This window comes from Oncorhynchus kisutch, linkage group LG11, assembly GCF_002021735.2.
Source record: "Oncorhynchus kisutch isolate 150728-3 linkage group LG11, Okis_V2, whole genome shotgun sequence".
Classification (NCBI taxonomy): Eukaryota; Metazoa; Chordata; class Actinopteri; order Salmoniformes; family Salmonidae; genus Oncorhynchus; species Oncorhynchus kisutch.
The window spans coordinates 52,697,417-52,712,846 of NC_034184.2; the positions used below are offsets into that span (position 1 = coordinate 52,697,417).

Sequence of the window (15,430 nt, forward strand, 5' to 3'; positions counted from 1 at the left end):
ATACATACCTCTACAAAGTCATGTCGCATATTATTGACTCTGTCAGAGTTTCTCTCAAATGGCACCTTGTAAAGTTTTTTCATCGTCCCTCGGTACCGTTGGAGGATGCGTTGTATGGTCGACAGGCTTACAGCATTGATGTTGTTAAATATGGTGTCATTATTCAAGATACGCTCTCTTATATCTCAAATCCTAATTGCATTGTTGGCCAAAACCATATTTATAATTGCAGTCTCTTGTACATCTGTAAACAAGCGTCCTTGTCCTCCATGATTTTTTTTGTTGCAACCAGCTGATTGCTCCTAGCAACACCCACCGCCCCTGTTTATCTGTCCTTGGCCAAGATGAGACTCTCTGCCCATTGGAGTGGAGTGGACAGGGATTGGCAGGGATGGACAGGGATTCAAATCCCACTTTTGGGAAAATATACACAAATAGTAAAGTAAAATAGATTGATTGTTGTTTTTTTGTTTCCATACACAGTCGTTATGTTGGAAGGTGATGCTGTATGTCCTAATGTGTCAATGTTTCCTAGGCCAATAATTCAGTACACACCACAGAGACAGCAATGTAAAGTGTGTGACAGACTGGCAGTGTCTGAACAGCGTGATGGTTCTGGTTTATTTATGGACATTGTAATGGAAAGAGGACCTCTGGTCTGGTCTACTGCATTCCATTAACTACTAACTGACCATTGATTGTCCATTGCAATCATATTGACCCCATCAGTCATTTCAGGTCAAGGCTCTTTGCCCCTGCTGGTCCTGTGTGTGTGTGTGTGTGTGTGTGTGTGTGTGTGTGTGTGTGTGTGTGTGTGTGTGTGTGTGTGTGTGTGTGTGTGTGTGTGTGTGTGTGTGTGTGTGTGTGTGTGTGTGTGTGTGTGTGTGTGTGTGTGTGTGTGTGTGTGTGTGTGTGTGTGTGTGTGAAACAAAAATAGATACTCTTTGGTTCCTTTTCAACCTGGCTAACCTGAATGATTATGTTCGTTGGTTCAATAGGTGTGTCTACTCTATACAGGTGACTTTGAGCTTTGGACCGTGCCCTGATAGGTCTGCTCCTTTAAGAAATGGTTAATGTTGTCCGGAAGCTACGAGCACAAGGCAACAGTGGAGAAGTTTGCGAAGCAGGCGAAAGTGAATTACAGTCGTACTTGCGTTCCTATACAACGAAGTTTGCAATTGAGCAAGACTACTCGGCATCGTCAGTTTCTCTCCGGACAGCGTTCGTATTTACTTTTCTAAAAGAAACAGTAGGCGATCTTAGGTGATTGAAGATGACTTTGAATAATGCATTAGAGCGCGTGAGGAGTTGACATTCTAAATACTTTGGGAAATTGATGTTCAAATGTATAGTAACGCCTGATGAGATTTCTCTCGCAAACATTAGCGTTTGTTAGAAATAGCAGTGGACAAATAAATAACTTTCACGTCAGAATATTCGGGGACATCCGCCATAACTTGTCATATCGTTTAAAATTCAACAGAGTGGCATTGGTAAGTTCATTTTACGGCTTGTTTTTCCTCTCACCAAATGACTAATTTAAATCTTTGGAAATGTTAATGTTTCAACGCATTATTTGTTGGGCTATTAGTTTTGTTCATAAGTGTGATCAATCAACTAGTCAATTAACATTGCACAGTAGTGCAACAAAAACATGCAGCGCTCCCCTTTGATTGCGCACTGTACGCTATCTATCACATCACATTTGGACCAATGCCCTGATTGTTCAATTAACCTGAGCCGCGATGCACGGATCTAATCTGCGCATTTCGGTCATGTTGTCAACAAGGCAGGATGCTGCATCGTCCAAAAACATGCATCTCTTTTTCCATAAAATCTACCCCCCCCCCCCTTTTACTTTTTCTAAATCTTGTTGTTACAGCTGGAATTTAACATTGATTTGAAATTGAGATTGTGTGTCACTGATATACACACAATACCCCATAATGAAAGTGAAATTTTGTTTGTAGAACATTTTTGAACATGACCGGAACAACATGTCACCTAATACCTCGGCATCCAGGACTGGAGTCCAGGGGAATGGGCCTAACAATAGGCAGGTAGCCTATATCTCTTGGGAGAAAAGACTGCATGTTATACGATGATGTTCTTTGCTGTGGTTTACACCTAAAGGAATTACATACAAGCTGGACCTCATTCTGTACTGAGAAGCCTCTTCTTTTGAGGCTTTGTGATAAACACATCATGAACACACAAAATAACAGCACATACAGTTCGCCAGGGCAGCTCTAGCACCGCAGAAATTTGACGAACTGACTTGTTGGAAAGGTGGCATCCTATGACAGTGCCACGTTGAAAGTCACTGAGCTCTTCGGCGCGGGCCATTCTACTGCCAATGTTTGTCTATGGAGATTGCATGGATGTGTGCTCGGTTTTATACACCTGTCAACAACTGGTGTGGGCTGGAGTAGCCGAATGCACTAATTTGAAGTGTTGTCCACATTTTTGTGTATATAGGCCTATGGATGGGGTTTACCTAGGTTTAATGCCCATCAGTTACCTAAGTAAATTTGTTGTTACAGCCTGAACTTAAAATGGATTCAATTGAGATTTGTCACTGGCCTATACAAAATATACCCCATAATGTCAAAGTGGAATTATGTTTTTTGAAATTGTTTACAAATAAATGCAAAATGAAAAGTTGAAATGTCTTGATTCGATAAGTATTCAACCCCTTAGTTATAGCAAGCCTAAATAAGTTCAGGATGGTGGCTGCCTCATGTTATGGGTATGCTTGTAATCATTAAGGACTGGGGAGTTTTTCAGCATAAAAAAGAAATGGAATGGAGTTAATAAGCACAGGCAAAATCCCAAAGGAAAACCTGGTTCAGTCTGCTTTCCACCAGACACTGGGAGATGGATTCACCTTTCAGCAGGACAATAACCTTAAACACAAGGCGACATCTACAATGGAGTTGCTTACCAAGAAGACAGTGAATTTTCCTGAGTGGGTGAGTTAGTTTTCACACATCTACTTGAAAATCTATGGCAAGACCTGAAAATGGTTGTCTAGCAATGATAAACCACCAATTTGAGAGCTTAATGGGCAAGTGTTGCACAATCCAGGTGTGGAAAGCTCTTAGACTTACCCAGAAAGACTCACAGCTGTAATTGCTGCCACGGTGTTTCAACAAACTATTGACTTAGGTGTGTGTACATACTTTTCTGTATTTCATTTTCAATAAATTTGCAATCATTTTGAAAAGCATGTTTTCACTTTGGTATTGTGTGTAGATGGGTGAGGATTCCGGCTGTAACACAACAACATGTGGAATAAGTCAAAGGGTCTGAATACTTTCTGAAGGCACTGTAAGGGAATACTGCCATTTGGGACGCAACTCCATTCTACTCGAAGTCTCTCTGATCTCATGTCCTCTTCCTGTCTTGCTCTTGAGCATGTTGCTAACTGACTGACTGCTGTATATGTAGGACTCGATGCTCATTAGGCCTGTTTTCATGAACTAATTTCAGACGGCGTTGTTGTCGGTCCAAGTTCAAGGTAGAATACCAAGACCAATAAACTAGTGCTATGTTATTCCTCCTTATTTGGCAGGTACTGTAGTGTAGGTATAACAGTACCTGCCAAAATAAAGAACTACTCTGCAGCCTAATTACATAGACTCCCTCCTATTATATTTGAGCTTTATGTTGTTGTACTACTTCACACTTGGAAGTGGTCTTGAAGGCTAATTACTTTTCTCCTTTCCTGTGTGTTTGTGTCAGTAGCTCGTTCTCATCTCTGACTGAGGTCATCATTCTTGATCAGTATAGGGGAATGGGATGGGTGGCTGGGCTGGGGTGATGAGGGCCATACTATTGCCAGTATTTACCTTCCCTTTCTGATATGATTTTATTACTAAGGAATGGGTGGTGCAGTCACTACTCACCCAGCCTTGACTCTCCATAGTAACTGGAGAAGATTGTGGGTACGTCCCAAATGGCACCCTATTCTCTATATAGTGCACACATTTTGATCAGGGCCCCATCCTATGGTGCAGTTTTGCAAACAATATGATGCTTCTACCACTGATGATGTTTCTACCACTGAACTAGAATGAGATTCTATTTCTATGTTTGTACCCTAAGCAACTGTACTGTCAGGTTAGGAAAGCACCACAAGCATGCAGTGAAGTAGCAGTAAATACTTTTTTGTTTTGTTTTTTTGCTCTTTAACAGCCAGTCAAGAAGTGATGTCAATCTGCCTCGCTGAATTTCCATGTTATGATGTCTGCAAATGATTTTTATTTTTTATTTTCTGGACTATTAAAATGTATCCTTTGTTTGTTTACTGTCAGAATTTATCTGACAATCTTATGGGATATAAATGATTGCTAAAAAACCCCCTTTTTTTTTTCTCTCAAAGACGAATATAAAGTTACCAGGATAATAACTTTAATAAAACAGGATGAGTTGAAGATGAGTCAGTTGATTGTTTTTCCCAGATATGTTCTTCCATTCACATTTGAACTGTTATTCCTTCACCTTCCTCTCTACTCCATACAAGTTCACTGGCACCATATTTCACCACTGAAATCAGCCACTGGGGCTGTCCTTAACTTACATTTTAGTCATTTTAAATACAATTACAACAGGTGTCGACTAACAGTGAATTGCTTATTTACGGGCACTTCCCAACAATGCAGAGAAAGAAAATAGAAAAGTAATAATAAATACACAAGTAATTATAACTTTGGATATATACAGTGGGGCAAAAAAGTATTTAGTCAGCCACCAATTGTGCAAGTTCTCCCACTTAAAAAGATGAGAGGCCTGTAATTTTCATCATAGGTACACTTCAACTATGACAGACAAAATGAGAAGAAAATCCAGAAAATCACATTTGTAGGATTTTTATTGAATTTATTTGCATATTATGGTGGAAAATAAGTATTTGGTCACCTACAAACAAGCAAGATGTCTGGCTCTCACAGACCTGTAACTTCTTCTTTAAGAAGCTCCTCTGTCCTCCACTCATTACCTGTATTAATGGCACCTGTTTGAACTTGTTATCAGTATAAAAGACACCTGTCCACAACCTCAAACAGTCACACTCCAAACTCCACTATGGGCAAGACCAAAGAGCTGTCAAAGGACACCAGAAACAAAATTGTAGACCTGCACCAGGCTGGGAAGACTGAATCTGCAATAGGTAAGCAGCTTGGTTTGAAGAAATCAACTGTGGGAGCAATTACTAGGAAATGGAAGACATACAAGACCACTGAAATTCTCCCTCGATCTGGGGCTCCACGCAAGCTCTCACCCCGTGGGGTCAAAATGATCACAAGAATGGTGAGCAAAAATCCTAGAACCACATGTGGGGACCTAGTGAATGACCTGCAGAGAGCTGGGACCAAAGTAACAAAGCCTACCATCAGTAACACACTATGCCGCCAGGGACTCAAATCCTGCAGTGCCAGACGTGTCCCCCTGCTTAAGCCAGTACATGTCCAGGCCTGTCTGAAGTTTGCTAGAGATCATTTGGATGATCCAGAAGAAGATTGGGAGAATGTCATATGGTCAGATGAAACCAAAATAGTACTTTCTGGTAAAAACTCAACTCGTTGTGTTTGGAGGACAAAGAATGCTGAGTTGCATCCAAAGAACACCATACCTACTGTGAAGCATGTTTGCTTTGGGGATGTTTTTCTGCAAAGGGACCAGGACGACTGATCCGTGTAAAGGAAAGAATGAACGGGGCCATGTATCGTGAGATTTTGAGTAAAAACCTCCTTCCATCAGCAAGGGCATTGAAGATGAAACGTGGCTGGGTCTTTCAGCATGACAATGATCCCAAACACACTGCCCGGGCAACGAAGGAGTGGCTTCGTAAGAAGCATTTCAAGGTCCTGGAGTTGCCTAGCCAGTCTCCAGTTCTCAACCCCATAGAAAATCTTTGGAGGGAGTTGAAAGTCCGTGTTGCCCAGCAACAGCCCCAAAACATCACTACTCTAGCGGAGATCTGCATGGAGGAATGGGCCAAAATACCAGCAACAGTGTGTGAAAACCTTGTGAAGACTTACAGAAAACGTTTGACCTCTGTCATGGCCAACAAAGGGTATATAATAAAGTATTGAGAAACTTTTGTTATTGACCAAATACTTATTTTCCACCATAATTTGCAAATAAATGCATTAAAAATCTTTTTTCTCATTTTGTCTGTCATAGTTGAAGTGTACCTATGATGAAAATTACAGGCCTCATCTTTTTTAGTGGGAGAACTTGCACAATTGGTGGCTGACTAATACTTTTTTGCCCCACTGTACATGGGGTACCAGTACTGAGTACATATGTACATATAACAAGGAATAAAGTTATATGTGACAGGACAGATAATAAAAAGTGGCAGCAGCATAAGTGGTGAGTTAAAGTTAGTGCAAAAAGGGTCAATGCAGATAGCTGTTTGGGTAACAACTATTTGGCATTTCGCATTTAGTTTTGGGGTTGAAGCTGTTCATGGTCCTGTTGGTTGGCGCATCCGTATCACTTGCTGTGTGGTAGCAGAGAGAACAGTCTTATGACTTGGGTGGCTGGAGGCTTTGAAAATGTTTAGGGCCTTCCTCTGACACCGCCTGGTATGGGTGGCAGGGAGCTCGGCCCAGTGATATACTGGGCATTACGCACTACCCTGTGTAGCGCCTTGAGGTCTGATACCAAGCAGTTACTATACCAAGTGGTGATGCAGCCAGTCAAGATGCTCTCCACGGTGCAGCTGTAGAACCTTTTGAGGCTCTGCGGGCCCATGCCTAATCTTTTCAGCCTCCTGAGGGGGAAGAGGAGTTGTTGTGCCCTCTTCATGACTGTGTTGTGTTTGGACCATGATAGATCCTTAGTGATGTGGACACCAAGGAACTTGAAGCTCTCGACATGCTCCAATACAGCCACGTTGATTGTGAATAGGGCAGTGCTCGGCCCTCCATTTCCTGTCGTCAAAGATCAGCTCCTTTTACTTACCGACGTCTCGCAGACACTCTTATCCAGAGCGACTTACAGAAGTAATTGGAATAACGTGCTTTGTCGGCTCAGGGATTCGAACCAGCGACCTTTCGGTTACTGGCTCAACTCTCTTAACCGATAGGCTACCTGCCGCCCCGACATCTGTAGCGCTGTCTGTTGAACTGAAGACTAACAGAGGATTAGTAATATGGCGTCAGATGAAAGCGATGACTGGAGATGGGCCATAGTATGACTGCATGGTGAGCACTGTTTTGGATGACTCCCTAATTGTCTGTGGTGTGGTGGTCGAAACAGCAGCCTTTTCTCTATATAGTGCACAACTTTTGACCAGTCAAAAAAGTTGTTTGGGTACCATTCGAGAGACACACATGGTGTTGTTATATGACCATTGTATCACCTTGGCAACTGGACCCAACTTAGTCTCTTGACCACCACAGTCCATCCATCCTATAATGCCATAGCTGGCCTGGACTGATCTAGCCCCTTCACACCTAGGGATGATTATCTATTAACCCCCCCCCCCCCCCAGTATAAGCCAACAGCGTCTAACTAATGCCCGGTCTCTCTGTGAATGCGTTCCCAAATGGCACCCTATTGTGAAATACTTTTGATAAGGGCCCATAGGGCTCTGGTCATAACTAGTGCACTGTATAGGGAAGAGGGTGCCATTTGGGATGCAACCTTTGTGTTTACCTGTCAGCCAGTATGTCTATCCAGAGTTCCAACCTCTGTGTCAGTGAGGAACTGCTCTGCTGTAGCCATGGTTACATAGTCTGTTGGGGTTCACAGGCCCTCAGACTCCTCTCCTCCTCCAACACAGACCCTCTCGTTGGCGGGGATTGGAAGCACATTGAGTGCCCTGATGTTGGATGTGTGCTCTGCTGTCTCCTCTGTTGTGAATGAGTCGGTGTTTGTGGTGAAAAACGCCTCCACCTAATGTAGCCTTAAAGCAGCAGAGATACAGAGCAGGATGATGCCATAATGACTGTGTGCATCCCAAAAGGCACCTCGTTCCCTATATAGTGCGTTACTTTTGACCAGGGGGACTCACCCTGTGCTGTGGTCCCTCTGGCTCCTCTCTCTCTATTAGGTTCTGATGATGAAGTTATGCAATGGACGAGAGGATAACGTTTTGGGTGGGCTTTGTTGCCATGATGATTTGTGTAAAACATCTCATAAACAATGTTGATTGATACGTACAGAATGTTCAAGTGATAATGCCTGAGAACCTGGTGTTTGGAGGATATATTGCCACGGGTGTTAGGCACAAGGCAAAGTCAAGTGCCAATATATCCTCCAAACGCCTGCTTCGAGGGCATTATCACTTTTATACAATGGGTTACCAACATATTCAAATAATGATTTACACATTTTTATGAAACATTATTTTTATGAATTTATTCATACCATTTCATCCTTCCACAAGATCTAGTCCTGACACAAACCTAGGGGTCCTAACCAAGCTGGCTGGTCATTTAGTTGCCAGAGATATCACCCAGTTGTTCAGTGTTTTGTTCTGCATCTACTGTATTGACGCGACCCAGTCGTTCGTTCTAAATATTCCATTGCCATACTGGCTGGCAATGTTCTTATCCCTTGCTTGCTAGCTAGCCAACTATGGCTAACTTAGTCATGTCAAAAAAGAATGCAGCCAGAATAACATCAAAGGAGCTGTATTTGTGTTTGTTTAAGCTGTTTTCTAGTGACATTTATTTGGATACACCCATAACAATGCGCTAATGAGGCGCGATTTTGCCTGGCATAGAAAATGTGCTCTCTCGTCAGGGCACTGTTGTTCAGTGGAGCTAGCCAACAACACATCTAACACAATCACTTCAAACTGAAGCTGGAAAGAATGCAAACTAGTTGCACTTCGTTTTGTTCAACCTGTTTTCTATTGATAGTTCTGTGTATGTGTGTGTGTGTGTGTGTGTGTATACATAAAAATGCTACTGATTCATTATTTCGACTGGCTGAGAAAAGCTGCCTGCCTGTCTCTCTTCCTGACTCCTGACACGTTCATTACTATGTGGCAGCTGGAGATCGAATTAGAATATTGAAACAATGTTGCAAATGTCGGAGAGACAGACAGCAAAGGTTATACAAATATCCACGGTTGAAAACTAAATGTTAGTTAAAAAGAAATGTGAGAATGTCTAGATGCTTTTTATGAGTGGAGAGCAAGTTTATAAATTGCCTGGCTGGGCTGTTAAGAGAGTGGATCAGCTGGAACGGAGTAAATGGGTATTTTGCCTTCATAGATTTAGCTGGTGGTTAATTGTGGAATAGACACCAGCTGGAATGCGCTTTTAACCAATCAGCATTCAGGATTAGACCCACCCGTTGTATAAAATCCCTCAAACAACAGCACATCTCTGTGTGTTCTCCAAAAGTCCAACAATATCCAAAATACAATGTATGAATAATGCTACAGCAGGTCGGATGTTAATCCTGAAATCTCCCCAAGCAATTTACAACTATGTACAGAAATAATTATTCTCAGTCCCACCCAAGTTATCACGTAAAACCAACCACATAAACTCAATTGGTTTGCTGTGAGTATGTTGAGGAACTGCATGGAGTTAGCTAGAGTAGATGACTTGTCCAAGAGGTAACAGGGCATTCCTGATCTCCTTTGAAACTACCGAAAAACAGCAGCATTGCAGGGGAGGTGCAGTAGAGGGCCTGGTGCTTGACCAGCCTAGAGAAAACAGCGTGGTCATGTTCATTAGTGCACGGTAACCAAACGTTTTGTAAAAGATAATGAAAATGGTGTATCTCATTGGAGAAATTCATAAATTCAGGAAAATCCCGAGTGCCCTAATTCCAGGCCCATTCATTTGTGCGGTATTCACATTTATGGGACTAAATGCTATTTGCAAGCCATATTATTTCCCTCCCTACCCCAAGCCCAAACTATCTGGAGTTTGCACACACATTGTCTACTTTTAAGTGTTCACTAATGCGAGGGACAAAATTAATTAAACAGTTCCAGAGATTCAGGCTGGCAGGCAATCAGATTTTTGGGTTGTAATGACTAATGATCATTGCATAAATGGTTGCTAGTGTCTGCCTCTGCCATAAATCACATTGAGAGCTTAGATTAGACTAAAGCATCAAAACTTTGTGAAAGAGGGACTGCATAGCAGGTGTTCATAGTAGGTTTGTTATGTCAGCTTTCCCCTACGCTCTGAACCTGGGATGACATAGGACTAAGTCAGAAAATCACCACCTGCTAAGAAAGCACCTCTTGCCAGGGTGGAGTACTAGGCCTATATGCTTCACTGAGGTTGACTGTATAGCCTGCGTGCTCTAGTTCTCACAGTAGGAAGTTGGTGAAATCATCTTGCTGGGGTCATGGCTGTCTTCAACTCTAGAAAGCCTCTCTCTATGTAGCTCTCATTCGCTGTTTCAGGTATGTCAGTCAATCGCTACATTTGTCAGTGACCTCATTTGTGGCATGTCTCCACGGTGATGCAGTTGGTGGATCAACAACAGACCTCTGTCATGTGGAGTAGGGGTTCTAAACATTACCCTGGCACCATGGCAACCACTGCTGCTGGATGTAAGGGGTGGGTGGGAGGGATGTGAGAGTGTTCTGTGTGTGTGTGTGTGTGTGTGTGTGTGTGCACAAGCCTCAGCTTAAAGCCCAGCCCATGCAGCATGGAATCTCCACATGATTTTTCAATTACTGTGTCCTCCCAAGTCTGATGGTCTTTTTGGGCCATGACCAAATGCCCCCACTATCCACAAACACAAAGACGTAACTCACTAACCCCCTTTTAATGTAACCTTTTTTCCCCAGCAGTTCTAACTGGAACTGGTCATGTACAGTGGGGCAAAAAAAGTATTTAGTCAGCCACCAATTGTGCAAGTTCTCCCACTTAAAAAGACGAGAGGCCTGTAATTTTCATAAGTACACTTCAACTATAACAGGCAAAATGAGAAAAAAATCCAGAAAATCACATTGTAGGATTTTTAATGAATTTATTTGCAAATTATGGTGGAAAATAAGTATTTGGTCACTGTAACTTCTTCTTTAAGAGGCTCCTCTGTCCTCCACTCATTACCTGTATTAATGGCACCTGTTTGAACATGTTATCAGTATAAAAGACACCTGTCCACAACCTTAAACGTTCACACTCCAAACTCCACTATGGCCAAGACCAAAGAGCTGTCAAAGGACACCAGAAACAAAATTGTTGACCTGTACCAGGCTGCGAAGACTGAATCTGCAATAGGTAAGCAGCTTGGTTTGAAGAAATCAACTGTGGGAGCAATTATTAGGAAATGGAAGACATACAAGACCACTGATAATCTCCCTCGATCTGGGGCTCCACGCAAGATCTCACCCCGTGGGGTCAAAATGATCACAAGAACTGTGAGCAAAAATCCCAGAACCACACGGGGGGACCGAGTGAATGACATGCAGAGAGCTGGGACCAAAGTAACAACGCCTGCCATCAGTAACACACTACGCCGCCAGGGACTCAAATCCTGCAGTGCCAGACGTGTCCCCCTGCTTAAGCCAGTACATGTCCAGGCCCGTCTGAAGTTTGCTAGAGAGCATTTGGATGATACAGAAGAAGATTGGGAGAATGTCATATGGTCAGATGAAACCAAAATATAACTTTTTGGTAAAAACTCAATTAGTCGTGTTTGGAGGACAAAGAATGCTGAGTTGCATCCAAAGAACACCATACCTACTGTCAAGCATGGGGTGGAAACATCATGCTTTGGGGCTGTTTTTCTGCAAAGGGACCAGGACGACTAATCCGTGTAAAGGAAAGAATAAATGGGGCCATGTATCGTGAGATTTTGAGTAAAAACCTCCTTCCATCAGCAAGGGCATTGAAGATGAAACGTGGCTGGGTCTTTCAGCATGACAATGATCCCAAACACAGATTGCCTGCAATGACAACAAGCTCAGTCCGATGATGCTGTGACACACCGCCCCAGACCATGATGGACCCTCTACCTCCCAGTCGATCCCGCTCCAGAGTACAAGCCTCGTGTAATGCTCATTCCTTTGACGATAATTGCAAATCCGACCAGCACCCCTGGTGAGACAAAACTGTGACTCGTTAGTGAAGAGCACTTTTTGGCAGTCCTGTCTGGTCCAGCGATGGTGGGTTTGTGCCTATAGGTGACGTTGTTGCCGGTGATGTCTGGTGAGGACCTGCCTTACTACAACAGGCCTACAAGCCCTCAGTCCAGCCTCTCTCTGCCTATTGCGGACAGTCTGAGCACTGATGGAGGGATTGTGCATTCCTGGTGTAACTTGGGCAGTTGTTGTTGCCATCCTGTACCCGTCCCGCAGGTGTGATGTTCGGATGTACCGATCCTGTGCAGGTGTTGTTATACGTGTTCTGCCACTGCGAGGACGAACAGCTGTCCGTCCTGTCTCCCTGTAGTGATGTCTTGGGTGTCTCACAGTACGGACATTGCAATTTATTGCCCTGGTCACATCTGCAGTCCTCATGCCTCCTTGCAGCATGCCTAAGGCACGTTCACACAGATGAGCAGGGACCCTGGGCATCTTTCTTTTGGTGTTTTTAGTAGAATGGCCTCTTTAGTGTGCTAAATTGCCTCATGTCTGAAAGCTGTTAGTGTCTGAACGACTGTTCCACAGGTGCATGTTCATTAATTGTTCATGGTTCATTGAACAAGCAATGTTTAAACCCTTTACAATGATCTGTGAAGTTATTTGGATTTTTACAAAATATCTTTGAAAGATAGGGTCCTGAAAAAGGGACGTTTATTTTTTTGCTGAGTTTCGTTTATCTCCTAGACTGCAGCTCAAGACTTGAGAGAACAGATTTGGCAACATTGACCATTGCTGCCCACATCCTTTCAGACTCCTAGACCTTGGACGAATGAGCTGGCTTAGAGTTTGTAATTGATGGAAATGAGGGGTATATAAATCTGTCTAGTGAGCATTATTGGTTTGGGGGAGGTTGTTTCACTGTGGACTGGTCTGTCTGTCATACAAGTGGAAGAAGTGTGAGGTTGGGTATATGAACTTCAAATGTTAGACACACCACAACATTAGGCTTTGGTCAAATGTAGTGCACTTTATAAATCAGGGGTGCTTACACTTTTTTGGGCTTGGAGGGGACAAAATATATTCAGAGTGGTGGGTAGCTAGCAGAACAAATCAACAATTTATTTAGAAAAATTAAAGGTAAACAATAGCTTCTTACATCTGTGGCATTGTGCTGCTTATTTAGTGTTCTTTTATCATCCCCAGCACAAGGTGCACCTGTGTAACGATCATGCTGTTTCATGCAGCAAACTTAATGATGGGGTTGGAGTCATGCACGGCCATGCAGTCATTGGTGCCCAGTCAGTAATTTGGCCACATGATTACTACAAGGTTTAGAGAGTCTAGTAGCCAGCTATCTTACATAGCAATCTATAAAATGTTAGGTGTCATGGGCTAATTGATTTTCAGTGACTGACATTACAAGAGGAAAACTGATCAAATGTAGAAATTGCAGGTTGTGTATTCTACTATGCTATCTTTAAACAGTGAGTTAAGACTGACTGCCTTTTTTTTGGTTGGGGACCCCCTAGTGGTCCTGGCGGGCCAAACCAAACGTTGTCAGTTTGGTCAGCCTTTATATAGGGAGTAGGGTGGCATTCTGGACACATCCTAATCTGATTTAGGTACAAGGAGGGGAGGGAGTTTAGAGTATTCACTTTTTTTCTCTCTGTCCATGTTCTTGTTTTCTACATTCTCTCCCAGGAACGGGGTTAATTTTGCTTTTGCAGGTAACTATGCACTCATTCCTGCGCTGTCCTCAGCTACTTCAAACGATCCATCCTTAATCATTCTCCCTCCTTCCCCCAGACTGTCAGAAATGTCTCCTATCTTGTTCTCTCTTTACCCCCACCCAGCTCACCATCAACTGTGTGTATTTGTATTAAGCTGCTGCCAGCAGCTTCTCGTCCTGGGGTCCAGCAAAATTAAGGCAGTTTATGCAATTTTACAATACATGTTTGCCCTCAGGCCCCTACATCACCACTACAGTACAGTACAAAATCCATGTGTACGTGTGTGTATAGTGCGTATGCCATCGTGTGTGTATTAGAGGTCGACCGATTTATGATTTTTCAACGCCGATACCAATTATTGGGGGACCAAAAAAGCCGATACCGATTAATCGGACGATTTAAAAACGAATAATAATAATTTTAAAAACACACACGTTTTGCCAGCAGCAGACTATGATCGATAATGTCAAAAGCTGCACTGAAGTCTAACAAAACAGCCCTCAATCTTTTTATCATCAATTTCTCTCAGCCAACCATCAGTCCTTTGTGTAAGTGCTGTGCTCATTGAATATCCATCTCTATAAGCATGCTGAAAGTTTGTCAATTTGTTTACTGTAAAATAGCATTGTATCTGGTCAAACTAATTTTTTCCAAAAGTTTACTAAGGGTTGGTAACAGGCTGATTGATCGGCTATTTGAGCCAGTAAAGGGGACTTTACTGTTCTTAAGTAGCGGAATTACTTGCTTATTTGCTTCCCTCCAAGCCTGAGGGCAAATACTTTCTAGTGGGCTTAAATTGAAGTTGTCAGACCCAAGTTGTCAGACCCCGGTGGTTTGTGATTGTTGATAGACAACAATCATTTTTTCACCTCTTCCACACTAACTTTATGGGATTTAAAATTACAATGTTAGTCTTTCATAATTTGGTCAGATATACATAGATGTATAGTGTCAGCATCTGTTGCTGGCATGTTTTGCATAAGTTTGCTAATCTTGACAATTAAAAAATAATGAAAGTAGTTGGCAATATCAGTGGGTTTTGTGATGAATGCGCCATCTGTTTCAATGAATGATGGGGCAGAGTTTACCTTTTTCCCCCAGAATTTAACATAAGGTGCTCCAAAGATTTGTACCATTATTCTTTATTTCATTTATCTTGGTTTCATAGTGTAGTTTCTTCTTTTTATTCAGTTTAGTCACATGATTTCACAATTTGCAATATGTTTGCCAATCGTTTGTGCAGCCATAATTATTTGCCATTCCTTTTGCCTCATTCCTCTCAACCATACCATTTTTCAATTCCTCATCAATCCACAGGGATTTAACAGTTTTTAGTCATTTTCTTCATGGATGCATGCTTATTAGCAACTGGAATAAGCAATTTCATAAATGTGTCAAGTGCAGTGTCTGTTGCTCCTCATTACACACCACGGAGCAACCAGATATTCTTGACATCAAAGGAATAACTATAAAATGAATACTTTATATTAGGCCCAGCCTTTGGAGCTTTGGTTTTCCTAGATATGGCTACTATATTGTGATCACTACATCTGATGGATCTGGATACTGCTTTCAAGCAAATTTCTGCAGCATTAGTAAAGATGTGATCAATACATGTTGATGATTTACTTCCTGTGCTGTTTGTAACTATCCTGGTAGGTTGAAGCTTTTTCTTGAG

At 42.4% G+C, this 15,430-nt stretch overlaps 1 protein-coding gene across 1 annotated transcript in view; it reads left to right on the forward strand.

Annotated features, from left to right (window-relative positions):
* Positions 1–1,092: 1,092 nt before the first annotated feature.
* The window catches only part of LOC109899543 (supervillin), a 151,822-nt gene continuing 137,484 nt past the window's right edge, over positions 1,093–15,430 (forward strand). Inside the window, exon 1 of the mRNA XM_020494873.2 lies at positions 1,093–1,493. The gene's annotated coding sequence lies outside the window, so the exon portion shown is untranslated. The remainder of the gene's footprint in view (positions 1,494–15,430) is intronic.